The sequence below is a fragment of the Asterias rubens genome, chromosome 21 (genome assembly GCF_902459465.1).
Source record: "Asterias rubens chromosome 21, eAstRub1.3, whole genome shotgun sequence".
In the NCBI taxonomy this organism is placed as follows: Eukaryota; Metazoa; Echinodermata; class Asteroidea; order Forcipulatida; family Asteriidae; genus Asterias; species Asterias rubens.
In genome coordinates this window covers 7,109,407-7,125,246 of record NC_047082.1, presented here as the reverse complement: position 1 = coordinate 7,125,246, position 15,840 = coordinate 7,109,407, and the positions used below count along the sequence as shown (strand labels likewise).

The 15,840-nt window shown below is 38.5% G+C and overlaps 1 long non-coding RNA gene across 2 annotated transcripts in view; it reads right to left on the bottom strand.

Annotated features, from left to right (window-relative positions):
* Positions 1–1,925: 1,925 nt before the first annotated feature.
* LOC117304647 overlaps positions 1,926–15,840 on the bottom strand; it is a 28,219-nt gene continuing 14,304 nt past the window's right edge. Inside the window, exons 1-3 of one of the 2 annotated variants that reach the window (XR_004520610.1) lie at positions 3,445–3,595; positions 2,771–2,991; positions 1,926–2,235 (exon numbers count right to left, since the gene is read on the bottom strand). This is a non-coding gene — a long non-coding RNA (uncharacterized LOC117304647). Of the gene's footprint in view, positions 2,236–2,770; positions 2,992–3,444; positions 3,596–15,840 lie in introns of those variants that run through there. The other variant, XR_004520611.1, reaches the window with a different exon arrangement.

Sequence of the window (15,840 nt, the reverse complement as noted above, 5' to 3'; positions counted from 1 at the left end):
AAACAAATGATGACCCTGAACTAACTGAGAATGGAATTGTTGTATTTTATGTCAATATTTGTGCCTCTCAAAATGTACTTCTATTTTTACACCGGTACTTATCTATCTTACTTCTTTATTTAAATTTGTTTGTTTATTTTAATTAATTGATAAACTTATGAGTTTGTGTGTTTGGGGGGTACTGCCCCGATACCTAACAACATGACCCTCTGCTAATAATTCCTGCAATGTCGAGATTCTCAAGCTTGACTTATCAACGGACCAATTCTAAAACCAGCCAGACAAATTAAACAATTTATGGATGAATGGCGTAATTATTTAAACATACATACAAGAACAATTAGACAAATCGAAAGATGGATATTGATGATGTTTGAAAGCAAGATGGTGAAGACGATAGGCACTTCTGGATGTAAAGTTTACCCGCAAAATAATTACTCGTTTTATTATCATTACTTGTTCTGAAATACTAGTCAGATGCAAATAATAATAATAAAGATGGTGACAACATCCAAACCAATCTTAGCATGAACTCTGCTCTGACCTCCGTCTTTACATCTTCGGAGATATATTTCAGACTTCTTTTTGTTCTGCTTCTTCTCAAGGAGTAAGTCCATAATAAGATGTATCCACAATAATGAGATCATCGCTGTGGAGTTTGGGGATATTATGGGGAATACAGGGAGTGAGTACATGGGGAAAACATGACGTTAACACGGCGTAAGATGTTCAGAGGCAGAGCGGTGGTTACGCTACTTACGCCTCGTGCTTGGGATTCTTCTTGGATAAATCTGGACTGATGCGATCTTGCTCTTAAGTGCAGCTCTCCAAGAGATGTTTTTATAGATTTATTTTCCTTTAGAATTATGCTGGCTGCTCTCCACGATAATTTTTTATTCTAATTGGATAATGAATATAGTTCCGTGTCATTGAATTACAGTAAACGTTTGCATGAGGTGCTTGTTTACTTCTGAACTCATAGAATGTTTTAGTATTTTATGCGTTTATTTGTACAGATATAAGATATTATGGATTTGTTGGGATGAACTTCACCTGGATTTGGGCAATCGTAAAGCTTAGGCTTTGAGTTATCTACACATTAAACGTGGATTATGTGTGTATTCATTTCGTGATAAAAATCAAAACATTTGTGACGACGACAGCCCAAGAAGTTGATGACAATCTGTGCACGTTGATGTGGTTAGATGGTGATCAGCAAAGAGTGGAACTGAGAGAAACAACTCTGTTTATCAGACAGTGAAGTAGATGATGTTATAAATGATTCCAAACTGTGTATGTGTTTTGTCACCAGGTAAACAACAATACTGAATAACTGATGCAATGCGAGCTTTGTATACCCACGGTATACAAGCACGGTGTTCATTGCGGGTTCAAATGGGGGCTTTATCCGGAAGAGGTGACTTTAGGGAGGCACAACAGAAACCTTAAAATATCGGAACACCCAGGAACCATCCAACTGGGCTATTGTGAAGTTTGAACAGAAGGGTAATTAGTTGACCCACTTTGTGTGTTCATCGTTTGCCAACGATTGGCTGTAAATCCATTTAGGATGTGGTTTAAAACTCCAGCATGGAAAACCCCGTAATCATAACAGAACATGAACGCTGATTTCAATTTCATAGGGAACATTTTCTGGGGTTTAAAATTAATTAAACACTCCCATTAGTGTTGCATTCTGCTGATTGTTTCAGGAGTTATAGTTGAATGTGATAACAAAAAGTTAAGGTTCGGCCATGATGAACTTTTCATATAATGATGTATCCGACGATTTGTACATCGAACCAAATTTCAAGGACAAAATTACCAATAAACGTTTCATAAATAACCTCAAATATGATATTATTACTGGTGGTCTATCCATAATCACATAATGATACTCATAAGTCTTCCAAATTTGATTTAATAAATAAATAAATATGAATTGAACCTACCTGCCAACTGTTGGAATCCAAAGCTAGAAACGACATGTCGGTCATGAGATGTGGCTCCTTAAAGATGCGAAGAAGACGAAAACTCGGTAAAAGGAGACACAACTCTCGTCTAAGGAGAAGAAAGCTGATATTTTGAAGAGAAACTGAACCGGCGACGGTGTAACCAGACTTGGTGAAATTGACGCGTCCGATGGGGAGTTGTTAGTCAAGCAAGACGACGCGTCGATACGGCCAGTGCGAAGAGCGCTGGTACTCCACAGCAACCCGCCTACACTTGGCCAAACTACAAGCATGAAACATACACATGGGAAAACAAGAATATCTCATTAAGGAGTAGTCTCCAAGTGGCTCTTTAATTAAGTCATATCCAACACAATATTTGGAGTCAGTTGATATTATTCAGTTCACCAAAACCAAACAGGTTAAAAGTCAAATGCCAAAATGGTTTTGTATATTATTGTCCATCGATATGTTGAATTTCTACGAAAACATGAGCTCACCCGTAACAACTGGAACAAACCCTCATTAGTCAGTTTGAAGAATAGAACATTTGAAGGTCAATTGCAATTGAAAGCGATCAATGTTTTGGTTTAGCGATTAGGGCCAATGTCACACCTATGCATGATTGCTTGATCTCAATACAGTAACACTGACCGACTGCTGGGATCCTTATAACAAGACCAACCGCATTACAATAGAAGGGGGAAACACAACAAGAAAAGAAAACATAAATCCGTAAACAAAACACCAAAATAACATGATTAATAATCTCCTTGTCAGTATGTCTTAATTAGGAGAGCCAGTTGAGGTGAACCTACCTGGTTAAAATAGTGATGATTTCGACGGTACCGCCGGTGTATCGTGAGGGATATACCCGCTAGTCAATGCCGGAGTCGCTATCTGTCGGTCAAGAGATTCAGTCGCTGTGTGTATAGGGAGTGACGACTACGATGCGTTTAGGCAATCCAGCCGCACACGCGCGATGTACAAGGCAGTTAAAACACGCCCGGCTAGAGACGAACTGAGGCGGTCTCTAGAACTAGGGAAAACACGGACAGGAGGAAAGAGGGAGACACAGACACTGCGTATGTTATTAGGTTGAAGTAATCCCTATTCAATCAATGGTGTAGTAAGCCTGCGCGCTCAACTAGCGCATATTAGTTTGTCTACTAAAAGATTCAGTACTCATATACACCGATGGATAAGGTTTGGGAAAACACTAGGTGACCATACTACCATGATACCACGACACCCCTGGTCTGATGACTTAACCACACGGTGTATAGACTCACAGGGCCAAGATCTAATGATAACCCAATAGCTTCTTTGACAATTCGATAGTTGGTCGTTTGGATGTCAGCTTCACAGTATGTCAACCCCTTAAGGGGTTTGAATTGAACGCACCCCGCAGGTTGGTTGCTTGAACGTCCATACAGACAGGCACGTCCGAGCTAGATATCTTAGTTAGTTTAAACCATACTTTATAACTCACATGAGAATAGCAAGTTGGTCTCCTCAACCACACACAGTCACTACACCAACCTTACTGAGTCCCGTTTTATCATCGCAATGGATTTTCCTTCAGTATCAGGGTCAAGTGACAACTAAAATCTAGGCACACTAGTGGTGTATATGGGACGCCTCCTTTGGGATGTAGGTATGACATGAGATATGGGGAACAAACATACAGTCTAGATTCATGGTACTCTGATTGAGAATTGCTCGTCTAGGGTGTGGTGGTTTAGGGATAGATAGATGAGTGGGTCTAGATGTAACTGAGAATACAAGAGAAGGGATTGGTGTTGCATCCTTACATCCTCAAGAGCTTAGTAAGAAGAACGTCATACCATGTATGAAGTGTCTTATTGTAATATCACGGACTTATTGACATCAGTACTAATCAAAGTCTCGATAGGTGGGCAGCTTCGCCACAATACTCAAAGACAAGTCACATAATATTGTCTCTTATACAAACTATTCCTAACTTTCCAATATTCCTATAATTATAGCACAGTACAGGCGTTCAATTGATTTAGTTTAAAACGATTTTATTTTTCGTATATCTGATATTTTGTTTTCTTTAGTGGGATTTAAGGGCTTTACAAAGCTGGTGATAGATATTTACGGACGGAAACGACTGCTAAATCAAACCAGGCAAACCTTTGGCTACTTGCTACTTTAAAAGCCAGCACGTCTTCATGTGTTCACTGCAAAACTAGGTGTCAAAATATACACCAAGGGTGTTGGTCACATAAATGCCGAAGAGAGAACCAAAAGAAACACCATATGGTGTTAAAATAACACTTACTTCTGCAACATTTTTGCAAATCAATAAAATGTTCATTGCATATATCGGTTGCTATCCGTTCCATAGACAATTGGAAATCAAACGTCAACAAACTATATCCTTGTCAGCCGGAACTTGTGTAATTGTTAAAAGCAGTTAACAACCACCAATCTTTCGTGGTTGGTAACGATAAACAAATGAATCGATGTTGTGTAGTTAACGTTTCTGTTGTTGTTTTTCATATTTTATATATATTAGTTTTAACCCAAAATGTTATAAACTTAAACCAAATCTCATCCTAATCATGTGAAATTTTACTACCACGAGTTGTTAGAATGTGTCCCCCTATTTGTGTTCCTTTTGCCAAAACAATAATATCACTTACAAATGACAAATAAAAACACTTATTGACATAAACATTTGTATATTTACTTGAATAATCGTAGTTGTAAATACAATTAACATTATTGTTGTAAACGGAAGAAACATTGTATCTACAACGCAATTAGTATGACTATTGGGAAAGTGTCTAGTTATTAATTGATTAACACTTGTTGACGAGAAACGGTTTATTCAAAGCAATCTTTTAGCAATGTTTATTTTATAGAACTGTATACATGGGTTGTGTTTCTTGTACTCAGGTCAAAGGGTTATGTTTATGTATAAGCAAACTTGCAAGTATTAATCTGTCAAACCACACATCATTAATAAGCACATTAAAGTTGAATCTGATATTATGCTCAAACTATCAAAGTTGAATCAACTGTTTCTAGTTGGAGAGCCGTTTTTTGAGATTTATTGTCCTCTACTACGGTTAGTTGGATGGAACAATTGTCGAGCATTATGATAAATCTATTAACTAGACAATAAAGTGTCAAGTTGAATCGGGCCAGTTATTAAGCATGTTGTTCAAGTAAAACAGTATTTGAAAATATATGTGCTTGTACTCGGATAAAATTTTTAAACTTAAACAAGTAAAACATTAATAATAATATGTAAACCACAAAAGTTATTAAATAATTTATCGGGGTTCAGAAAAAAATACGTTTGGTTTTGTTAAACGTTTAATCAAACGGCTAAACTTTTAGCAACCCTTTTTTAGGCATAACAATATCCAGTAGGGCCATCTTCTCACAGTTGGTAGCTCTGCTCATGACTGAATTAGCAAATTATCATGGTATCTCAAACCGCACTCATAAATAAGACCTATAAAAGAAAATCATTTTTAGGAACGTTCTAGTTATTGCCGTGTTTGAAATTCTGGTTCAGTCTTGCAAATCGCACTCGAAAATTAAACTCAGTTGAGATATCGGTCAATTTAATCAAACTAGTCAGTTTTAATAACACTTTTTAGTTACTGCTGTAACTGAAATTCAGTATCTTCCACTCGGGTTAGGTGAATGTGTTTCTTTATAAACGGTAGCCAAATATTAATCTGCAAACCTTAGATGAATCATTATATAAGTCATGTGTGTGCCCATGTTATAAATAGTCGTTGTGGCTGCATCAAGAGGAAACGTTCCTTGGAGGGGTTGAGTTGACAGCTCGTACCGCTGGACCGAGGTTGTAGGGGGGTGATGATGGCTTGTTAGAAAGAGAGGGAGCGATAGAGAGAGGGTGGGACGTAGAAGTAGTAACTGAATAGACGGTGAAAGCAAGGAGCGAGTGACGGGGGGGGGTACTAGCCTTCTATCAAGGTGGTCACAAACATGTATACGAGGGACAGAATGAATGACAGCCTAGACTCGGAAGTGCCAGGCTTGATAATGAATCATTGTTCGTGGGACGTTTCTCTTTTCTCTCGTATACGTCTGGGTATAATAACAATAAAGAATATTGAAATCAATTAGTTGCCAACTGCTGAATGTAAAATTCTTGTGATCGTAAGCTGTGTTTTAACACACACCAATATTTACATTGGAAATTTGTTTATTATAATTTGAATTTAAAGCTTTTATGATGGCACTTAAGTTATAACAGCATTATCCCCCAATGGTTAGTGCAAAACACAGTTTCAAATATAAAAGCCAAAACTTCGAACTAAAAAAAGTATAACTCTTAGTTCAATGGTGGAAATATTTACAAGGTTAAATGTGTTTACTTGGTTCGTCAACCAACCTTTTCCCGTAGAAAAAACCGTCATTAACTATTTCCATATAAAAAGATCTGACTTTTCCCTTCAGAAATATCCGTCAACCAACATTTTCCCTTTTGAAAGATCCGTCAGCCAACCTTTCTCTTTGAAAGATCCGTCATTCAACCTTTTCCTTTTTTAAAGATCCGTCATTCAACCTTTTCCCTTTTGAAAGATCCGCCGGCCAACCTTTTCCCTTTTGAAAGTTACGTCAGCCAACCTTTTCCCTTTTGAATGATCCGTCAGCCAACCTTTTCCCTGTTAGAAAGATCCGCCAGCCAACCTTTTCCATTTAGAAAGACCCGTCAGATAACTTTTTCCCTTTTGAAAGATCCGTCATTCAACCTTTTTCCTTCAGAAAAATCCGTCAGCCAACCTTTTCCTTTGGTAAAGATCCGTCAGCCAACCTTTTCCCATTATAAAGATCCGTCAGCCCAATTTTTCCCTTCAAAAAGGTCCGTCAGCCAACCTTTTCCCTTCATAAAGATCCGTCAGCCAACCTTTCCCCTTCATAAAAATCCGTCAGCCAACCTTTTCCCTTTTAGAAAGATCCGTCAGCCAACCTTTTCCATTCAGAAAGACCCGTCAGCTAACTTTTTCCCTTTTGAAAGATCCGTCGTTCAACCTTTTTCCTTCAGAAAGATCCGCCAGCCATCCTTTTCCTTTCGTAAAGATCCGTCAGCCAACCTTTTCCATTTAGAAAGACCCGTCAGCCAACCTTTTCTCTTTTGAAAGATCCGTCAACCAACTTTTTCCCTTTTGAAAGATCCGTAAGCCACACTTTTCCCTTTTGAAAGATCCGTCAACCAACTTTTTCCCTTTTTAAAGATCCGTCAGCCAACCTTTTCCCTTTAGAAAGATCAGTCAGCCAACCATCCACCTTTAGAAAGATCCGTCAGCCTACCTTTCCCGTTTGAGAGATCCGTCAGCCAACCTTTTCCATTTGAAAGATCCGTCAACCAACTTTTTACCTTCAGAAAGATCCGCCAGCCAACCTTTTTCCTTTAGAACGATCCGTCAGCCAACCTTTCCTAAGTTTAAAATATCCGTCAGCCAACCTTTTCCCTTAAAGGATTCGGGTACCTTTTCAAAATGTCCATAGATTTATATTAAACTTACAGGGTTTGAAGATAATGATAGTGGAAAGCTTCCCTTCAAATATTACTTACTGAGGTGCTGTAGTTTTTGAGAAATGAGTAAAACAATGTCATGAAAATACGTTTTTAAATGATTTAAATAATGTTCGTCTCATGAGACGAAAATTTTTTTCATGACAGTGTTTTACTCGTTTCCCAAAAACTACAGCACCTCAGCACGTAATATTTTCAGGGAAGCTTTCTACTATCATTATCTTCGAACTGTGTAAGTTTAGTGTAAATCTGTGGACATTGTGTTTTTTGTCCCACAGAAGTTACATAGACCCTTTAAGAAAAATCCGTCAACCAACCCTTTCCCTTTAGAAAGATCCGTCAATTAACCTGTATTTTATGTGCAAATCGAAAAAGTGGTTTTCATGCTGGGCATGACGAATAAAAATCTAATCTAATCTAATCTAATCTTATCTAATCTAATCTAATCTAACCAACCTTTCCTTCAGCCAACCTTTTCCCTTTAGAAAGATCCGTCAACCAACCTTTTCCCTTTAGAATGATCCGTCAGCCAACCTTTTCCCTTTTGAATGATCCACCAGCCAACCTTTTCCCTTTTGAAAGATCCGTCAGCCAACCTTTTCCCTTTTGAAAGATCCGTCAGCCAACCTTTTCCCTTTTGAAAGATCCGTCAACCAACCTTTTCCCTTTTGAAAGATCCGTCAACCAACCTTTTCCCTTTTGAAATATCCGTCAGCCAACCTTTTCCCTTTTGAAAGATCCGTCAACCAACCTTTTCCCTTTTGAAAGATCCGTCAGCCAACCTTTCCCATTTGAATGATCCGTCAGCCAACCTTTTCCCTTTTGAAAGATCCGTCAGCCAACTTTTTCCCTTTTGAATGATCCGTCAGCCAACCTTTTCCCTTTTGAATGATCCACCAGCCAACCTTTTCCCTTTTGAAAGATCCGTCAGCCAACCTTTTCCCTTTTGAAAGATCCGTCAGCCAACCTTCTCCCTTTTGAAAGATCCATCAGCCAACCTTTTCCCTTTTGAAAGATCCGTCAGCCAACCTTTTCCCTTTTGAAAGATCCGTCAACCAACCTTTTCCCTTTTGAAAGATCCGTCAGCCAACCTTCTTCCCTTTTGAAAGATCCGTCAACCAACCTTTTCCCTTTTGAAATATCCGTCAGCCAACCTTTTCCCTTTTGAAAGATCCGTCAACCAACCTTTTCCCTTTTGAAAGATCCGTCAGCCAACCTTTCCCATTTGAATGATCCGTCAGCCAACCTTTTCCCTTTTGAAAGATCCGTCAGCCAACTTTTTCCCTTTTGAATGATCCGTCAGCCAACCTTTTCCCTTTTGAATGATCCACCAGCCAACCTTTTCCCTTTTGAAAGATCCGTCAGCCAACCTTTTCCCTTTTGAAAGATCCGTCAGCCAACCTTCTCCCTTTTGAAAGATCCATCAGCCAACCTTTTCCCTTTTGAAAGATCCGTCAGCCAACCTTTTCCCTTTTGAAAGATCCGTCAACCAACCTTTTCCCTTTTGAAAGATCCGTCAGCCAACCTTCTTCCCTTTTGAAAGATCCGTCAGCCAACCTTTCCCATTTGAAAGATCCGTCAGCCAACCTTTTCCATTTAGAAAGACACGTCAGCCAACCTTTTTCCTTTTGAATGATCCGTCAGCCAACCTTCTCCCTTTTGAAAGATCCGTCAGCCAACCTTTCCCGTTTGAAAGATCCGTCAGCCAACCTTTTCCATTTAGAAAGACCCGTCAGCCAACCTTTTCCCTTTAGAAAGATCCGTCAACCAACCTGTATTTTATGTGCAAATCGAAAAAGTGATTTTCATGCTGGGCATGACGAATAAAAATCTAATCTAACCTAGTCTAATCTAATCTAATCAACCTTTCCTTCAGCCAACCTTTTCCCTTTTGAATGATCCGTCAGCCAACCATTTCCCTTTAGAAAGATCTGTTGGCCAACCTTTTCCCTTTTGGAAGATCCGTCAGCCAACCTTTTCCCTTTTGAAAGATCCGTCAGCCAACCTTTTTCCTTTTGAATGATCCGTCAGCCAACCATTTTCCTTTTGAAAGATCCGTCAGCTAACCTTTTCCCTTTTGAAAGATCCGTCAACCAACTTTTTCCCATTTGAAAGATCCGTCAGCCAACCTTTTCCCTTTTGAAGGATCCGTCAGGCAACCTTTTCCTTTTGGAAAGATCCGTCAGCCAACATTTTCCCTTTATGTTTCCAGAAATGGAATTAGTATGGACGTCGTTTGTTTTAGATGAAACTCTTCAGGTGATTGTTAACATTTTGTTTGTACATTGCAAGACCTAGATTTGAATTTAACTTGAAATGATTTGGAATTGTCCACATCAAACGATGATACTCCATGTTTTGCACCACGTACATTTTATCAACTAGTTGACAGAATTTAATTTCTTAAAGGAGACCCAAATCTTGTAATCGTTTTTTAAGGTTTACACAGTGAAAACAGTTCTAATAAATTTAAGTTGCCTTCAACATTATTCAATATGCTTAGAGTGGACATTTAAAAGCAGATTCAGTTCCCAATCGATAAAAGTTTAAAGCTTAACCTGAATTCATTGCACTCTTAATGTTTTGCTTTTACTCAGAAAAGTTGGCAACTGTTCGCACAGCCGCCATGATGGTTGTGTTCCCTGTATACCCAACTTGTTCAAGTTGTATTCCTACTAGTTCCCCAAAGTATGAAAGGGGCCAGACTACCCTTTCTAAGTTTTCAGCCTCGGTTGTTATTGATTTAAGTGCAAGAAAGACAAGATACCGCATCAGCATGTGTTCAATATATATTTTTGATGTAAGCATATGTTCACTTTCTACACTTTTTTATGACGAAAAAAGAAAAAACATAGTACAAAATTTTAAAAGTGATATAATGTATAAAACACATTTAATGACTGGTACACGATCCCTAAACGACAAAACACGAACAATTCTTTGGAATATTATTTCTGTAAGATTATGAAAATAACTTTCTGTCAAAGTTGTTATTGACACATCATGGCATCTAATGGTTGGTTGTGTTGATTTACATGTTAATGAATCACCTCTGTATTCGCGTACGATCTTAAAGTTCAGAAGCTAGATAGGCAAATGTAAACTTTGGGCGTGGTTATATCAGCGCCTCCGACCGGCCCTCTGGTCAGCAACAGCTAACCGTTGATGGATAAATTACTCGGCCGTGAGATACCGCCCTATCTTCCGTTAAAGACGTCTGAGGAAACATGTCTACGGACTTCGGTCATGAACTGGTCAGTCCTTAACCGTTTGAGTTAGATAAATTATGGATAAGGTGTACAAAACAAACAATAACTATAAACATTAGTTCTTCTCACATTCTGGCATTAATTTTCGCTATGAATACAGATATGCGTTAAACAGCAAAACTGCATTTACGTGCTGTCTGGTTTATTGTAAAATAATGTTCTCATGTGAAAATTTGGTTGAAAACAAAACTTTAAATATGTTTTCAATTTAATAACGGCATTTCAAATGAATTAAAATTTACAACAGGATCAGATTTGTACTTTGCAAATCACAACCACATTTGTTAATGTTTTATACAGGATTTGTAGATGTTACAAAATGGTTAGTGTTCATGTTTTGTGTGATCAACCGCGATATTTACATAAAGTAACACATCTTTGAGTTTTTGTTTTATTCGTTATGTGAGTCCGAAGAAATTAGTAAAACAAAACATGCACACTCTCAGAAAGCAGCCGCAGTTATTTTATTAATTGGATAATAATAACCAAACCTTTTCAATAAAAACAAGCAAATTAATGGTGATAAGCACCAACATTATTTTGCTTTTTTTATTTGGAGCTATTTAAAAAAGTTTTTTTTTTTTTGCAAAGTCAAAAGTTTGCCTAACGTTCGTTGAACCCAAACCTGCAACAGACGCGGAATTCTTTCTGTATTCGGTCAACATAATCCTACATGACCTTTGACACTTGTCTGGGTGAATACTTTTGGTTAATTGAGCTGAAAAAAATCCATAGATTTGATTTCCATTCATTGCGTGCTTTCTTCTTTGTGAATGAGCGTACACCAAATGACTTTCTTTTATATATAAGTGTATTCGAGCTCGAAGGTACAATTTGAAAATATTTGAAATCACCCCCAAAGACAACATTGCTATTTTCATTCCATTTGTTACATCACTCACAAGTGTCCGATGTGTGTTTTTTCCCCCGACATATTAAAGGACTTCAATTAGCCAGAAATTTGCTTCATACTTATAGTAGACAGGTGTTTGTAGACAAACTTAAAGCGTTTGTAACCGTTCTCATCAGCTTGGGTGAACTGAGCGGGCAATGCCCCGGTCCAGACAACACACAACCCCTGGGGGATTCTGGACGCGGGTGGGTCGGGAAGGTTTCCCTCTTCGGTGCTTCGGGCTACCCGTCGGAAATATAGATTTCTGCAACCAATGAAGCATACAGAAGTGATGAGCGTTGTTTGGGACTGGTTACTGGGGCCCGTGGGCTCGGGTCCCACTGCGATCCACCACCCCGTGTTCCGCGACGTAAGGCCCCTTCACAGCCTTACGCAATGAGTAGTCGTATTTTGTCAGTTCTTCGGAAACTATGCCTTGAGTGATCCGTTCAGAAAGGTTTCCCTTATGCATCAAAAGAGATTTCGATGAAATTGAAGTCCTGTTGCATGAAATCTTATAAGGAACTCTTGTTTTGTTTGTTGTTGAAATGTCACAATTTATATTTGGATTTTCAGCAGATTCGGAAATAGAAATAAAGCAGCGGGATGTTGGAGTGAGATGTAGCACAGATTGAGGTGTTAACGAACGTGCTAAATAGGAACTTTGTATGATTGGGGGCCTCTGGACAGTGTAAAGCATTGAAGGGAAGTAGGCACACTCCCTTAAATATTATTCATTTATAAGAAACCGAGAGAGCAGTTTGCTCAACTTTCCACTCTTATCAAAAGTAAAATTAATCAATAATAATTTATTTGTTTACAAAAATATAAAACAAACGGTTTAAGGCCTGAAATTTCGAGTCTGGAAAAGTCTATATAATCAGATTTTGCATTTAACCAAAAAGGAACTATGGCATGAATGCAACAAAATATGTAATGGTCTGACATTAAGACAATACCAAAGTCTTTCTCTATAAGGCGACATAACAACACACGTAGTCAGATACAGGTTGAATGGCTTCTGACTTGCATTCCGATATTATTGACAAACGTAATCTGGATGTCGCAGGTTCAAATCACACTCTTTTCAATGTTTTGCCAATTGTTTTTTATGTTGCTGTTAAAAATGTATTATCTGTAACAACCTGAGTACAATAATTAAGTGTAACCACAATCAGACAAATTTATTATGAGTGTTTTTAAGGTTTGTTTTGTCAATAATCATTTATTTAAATTCTTCTGAATCGTTGTTGCATTTGCGTACAGTTTACAAAAATGAAGTTTAATGCAACGCGAACGCATGATATTCTATAAAACAATGTAAACAGTGACACTCTTAATATCGACGGTGTTCATGCAGCATACTTTCACCTTACTCAATTAGTTACTGTCCTCCTTCCCCTGCGGTTAGTTTACATGTTTCCCTTTAGCAAGAAGAGGGGTAGCATTTGGTCAACCGATCAATTGAATGGACAGGTGTTATAAGTGGGATGGGGGATTGGGGTTACAGGTTGAGTGTAAGGTAGTCATTTTGGACTGACACTTTGTCGAATCTTGACGCAGTCTTTAGATTGAATGATTTGAGGTGCCGGTCAGATTGGTGTTAAAGTGCATCACGATGCAACAACGCGCGAAGCTGATATAAGGAACAAAGCTCAAACAAAAACTACTTCACAAAAGCAGAACATACGTTTTTAAACACGGTATAATTACTAGCCTCCTCTTCGTATCCCGGTAGTTGAAACTACTCGGATGTTATAGGTATACCCAGTCACCAACCTCCAACTACACTAGAACTACACTACACTACACTACCAGTAGTTGAAACTACTCGGATGTTATAGGTATACCCAGTCACCCACCTCCAACTACACTAGAACTACACTACACTACACTACCAGTAGTTGAAACTACTCGGATGTTATAGGTATACCCAGTCACCCACCTCCAACTACACTAGAACTACACTACACTACACTACCAGTAGTTGAAACTACTCGGATGTTATAGGTATACCCAGTCACCCACCTCCAACTACACTAGAACTACACTACACTACACTACCAGTAGTTGAAACTACTCGGATGTTATAGGTATACCCAGTCACCCACCTCCAACTACACTAGAACTACACTACACTACACTACCAGTAGTTGAAACTACTCGGATGTTATAGGTATACCCAGTCACCCACCTCCAACTACACTAGAACTACACTACACTACACTACCAGTAGTTGAAACTACTCGGATGTTATAGGTATACCCAGTCACCCACCTCCAACTACACTAGAACATTCATTCCCTACTGGAAGATCCAAGGCTAACTTTTAAAAAAATAGTAGATTCGAAAACAAGACGTAAAGGAAGTCGATCTTAACAATAGGGTGACTCCTCCTTAACATTAAAACATGATTGTTTACCATACTATATATTGTTTGAGCATTTTGGGTAGATTTACGTCTCACTCGGTTTTATGACTCTTGTGGATTTGCACGTATCAAGGTTGGGCTAAACCCTGTGTCATATCATTAAAGTTGCACCCACATTTAGGTCACCCCCCCCCCCTTTCACCCCAAGGTGTGGGATGTAACTATTGTCCGGGTCGGGAATCAGACCTGGACCTGTACTTCATCTGTCCACAGCTCATCTCAACCTATCAGACTTGTCCAGTCGTCTTCAACAACCGTATCGCCGGTGAAATTATAAAGTGTCTGGCCATGTTAAATAAGAACCACTTAATATTAAAGGTGATGGGGTGGGGAGGGGGTATTGAAAGGTCACGGTGGGGTCAGGCAGTATTGCAGAAAGGGGTAAACGATGGGGCTCTGGGATTGTGGTTTTATGCACGATCGTGACCCTGCAGATAAATCTGCAAAAACCAGTAACAATCGTCTCGCATATTCTTGCGATCCTCCAACTGACCTAGGCCGAGATTGCTAAATGCTTACTTGGGGGAAATCATCGATTTTGGTGTGTCCACCTGTCCTTAATGCAGGGTCCTGTCCACTGGATATATAGGTATGATATATAATAGAAAACAAGGAGAGGGAGGCGTAGTTAATAATAAACCATGCAGTGAAAGTACTAGGTGTAACCCCAGGGGTGATTTCTATAAGTGTAGTAAGCCAAGTAGTGAAGGCTCAACTTGGGCAATAATTACCCGGTCTGTTTACCACAATCTTCAAAGTCAAATGATTGTAAGTTTTATTCAATTACAAGTCGAGGTTTGGCAAGCAAGCTTGTCAGGAAAAACAAAGTATATTGATAATGGGTACTGAGGGAGTAGACTAACACAAATAATAACAGAAAGACATCATCTAAAGAATCGATTTATATTCTACTCTAGTTAAAAGGAGGATACTTTGAATAGTTTGTGGGGGTGGGTTGGAACAAACATACGGCAGTTACAGTTTGACTGTTACCCGAAACAAATATGTCGACAACCCAGAGAGACGGCTACCTTACGGCAGCCTGCTTCGGACCTGCTCCGGAGCCCTGCTTCGGAGTTCTGCTTCGGAGCTCCGATTATGTAGTGTGCCGGAACATTAATCCGGATGTCTCATCCCTATCGGTTTTTGTTTCACCACTTACTTGAGTAACATAATTTTATGTATTTTTTGTATGGAACAAATAGCTAGTTATACTAGTTAGAACAAATAGCTAGTTATACTAGTTATAACAAATAGCTAGTTATACTAGTTACAAATAGCTAGTTATACTAGTTAGAACAAATAGCTAGTTATACTAGTTAGAACAAATAGCTAGTTATACTAGTTAGAACAAATAGCTAGTTATACTAGTTAGAACAAATAGCTCGTTATACTAGTTAGAACAAATAGCTAGTTATACTAGTTATTTCTGTCTTTCCGGAAAGATGACAATTGATACCAACGAATACCATCAAAAATAATTCAGTACGATTGTTGTTTGGCGCTCTCGTTTATGTAGATATCCTAAGTATAACTACAAGTAATAATTCGTCAAAACAATAATATAAATATTTTTAAATTTTAGTTCTTGCTGACAAATTTATCTAAGTAGAAATCATAAGTTGAGTTATACTGAAAAAGAAAGCAACGTAAGTTTTACTACAAATTTGACAGATTCAAGTGCTGCTGCAATGGCACGTACTATCATAAAAAAAAACCCAGATATCCAAAACAAATACACCCCC